This window comes from Choloepus didactylus, chromosome 2 (assembly GCF_015220235.1).
Source record: "Choloepus didactylus isolate mChoDid1 chromosome 2, mChoDid1.pri, whole genome shotgun sequence".
Classification (NCBI taxonomy): domain Eukaryota; kingdom Metazoa; phylum Chordata; class Mammalia; order Pilosa; family Megalonychidae; genus Choloepus; species Choloepus didactylus.
The window spans coordinates 17,850,766-17,853,081 of NC_051308.1; the positions used below are offsets into that span (position 1 = coordinate 17,850,766).

General features: G+C 32.9%; 1 pseudogene; it reads left to right on the forward strand.

Annotated features, from left to right (window-relative positions):
* The first annotated feature begins 934 nt into the window (after positions 1–934).
* LOC119515223 lies at positions 935–1,268 on the forward strand (annotated as a pseudogene).
* Positions 1,269–2,316: the final 1,048 nt, after the last annotated feature.

Sequence of the window (2,316 nt, forward strand, 5' to 3'; positions counted from 1 at the left end):
TAACGATGTGTAAACCTCAGGAAGTTTTTCACTCATCAAAAATTTCAGAAGTCTAGAAATGTACAAGTAGTTACTTAGAAGAAAAGTGTTATTTTAGCCAACAATGGTTAATACAGTGGGGTACAACCTAAATAAGTATAAAATGAAATAGAAAGTACTAATACATATCTAATAGCTCAGAAAAAGGGAGTACTCTGTTCAATTGGTTTATAAATATGATGAAATTATCATTTAAGAACTGCATTATAAGGTAATCTAATTGAGCTTAAGCTGTCTATACTTTCTTTCTGAAAACACGAACACTAAAACACAATGAAAGATGAAGCACTTTTGAATGCAACAGTGTAAGAGGTACCATCCAGTGGAACAAAAATTTAGCCTTTTCTTATACCCAAACAAAATAGGTAAGTTAAATTACTGGTATCAAGTAATGATGATGCCCACATGTTATTCACTGCTGTTTTGGAAACTACATATTGTGGATTCTAACTGCCATTAATAATGCTGCTGTGAATATTAATGTGCACAGAATTGTACAACCATCATCAAAATCAATTTTAGAACATTTTCATCACCCCAAAAAGAAAACTCATGCCTACCTCTCCTGTTTCTTACTGCTGTTACTGGAAATAATGCAACCCTTGCTAGAATTTATTAAAATTCTGGAAACATAGGGAAAATATAGATGTGCACTTCCTTAGAATTGTAATTTTTAGTCTAAAAATTAATGTTTGGCAAAAGTGAGCAATCTAATGGTTTAAGTATTCACTAAAAATTAAATTTATTCTAGAAAGGAGCTATAGCCCATAAAGGCAAGAAATAATAAAATTACAAAAGATTGTAATAAACTATCTTTTCATTGTAGAAAACAGCATAAAATATTTTGCTATATAGTGAATGTAGTAAATTACAAAAAGAAAATACCAGGGTCAAAATGGTGGGCTGCCCTGCCTTTGCAGCATCAGGCCAGTGGCCAGATGGTATTCGAAAATGGTATTACAATGCTGCAGGGTTCAATAAACGGGTTAATGAGAGATGATACAATAGCTCAGACTGAAGATGTAAAAGAGGATATAAGAAGGCTTCCTGAGAACCTGTATAATGACAGCGTGTTTCGCATTAAGAGAGCACTGGACCTGAGCATGAGACAGCAGACCTTGCCTAAAGAGCAGTGGACAAAATATGAGGAGGATAAAGTCTATCTTGAACCATATTTGAAAGACGTTATTCAGGAAAGAAAAGAGAGAGAAGAATGGGCAAAGAAATAATCATGTGACTGAAATGTGGGTGCAGCTGTCCCCAAAGTATTTTTATGAAGTTGGTAAAACCTAAAATGTACAATTTAAGAACTATTTGGGCTACAAATGTATTACTTTAAACAAATACCAATTGTAATCGTTGGAGTTTTGAATTTAAACTTTATAAAATCTTAATTACTGATTTCACTTTTCTGTTATAATTTTCCAAACCTCTTAAGCTAACGTTTAGTTAGTGTTTAATTACTTCTTGGGGCTGAGAGAGAACAATTTAATCAGATCTCACTGGTTGGATAACCTCAATTTACTAAAGGATATAATGTTATACCAAGTAGAATAGTCACCTTTATGTTGCCTTTGTAGGTTAGCAAGATGCCTTGGAAGCCAGCTCCATAAGGGCCTAACTTGCAGGTATGAAATGGAGCCAGAACCAAGTGCCAGTACTTGATTTCAACTGAAATAAATATAGCAGCCCAGCAGACTGGCTTTCTTATTTCATGAGTCATCAGTAGAATGAAAAGAGAAAGGATTTACTTCCCAGTTTGCTAAGATTGGGAACCAACACCAGTTCAACCCTCTTCAACCACAGGCCTTCCAAATATTTGATTTTGCATCCTACCAAAAGATAAATCATGTACATAGCCCCAATATGAAGTTGTATAAATCATATGTATGTACTCCTGTGTTAACATGCATATTAGAAAACAAAAAGTAGACATTAGAAAAATAAATAAAAATATAAAGACACAAAAAAGAAAATATCAGAAAACAATATTTTACAATGAATTTTGTGATGTCATATTCTTAAAAGTATTAGCTCATCACATTCACAGTACTATATATCTGAGTAGTCTGACACACTCTTAATTGCTTTAATTTTTAGTTTGCTAAGGTAGTGACCTCAAATTGACTTGTAAGGAGCTATGTTGTTTAATATGACATGGAAAAATGAAGTTGTAATGTCAATAGGGGATTTGTCAACATGATTCTAATAATCTCCAGTCTTTTCCTGGTAAGTTAAGATAAAACAAAAAATAATTTAAAATATGCCACACACACC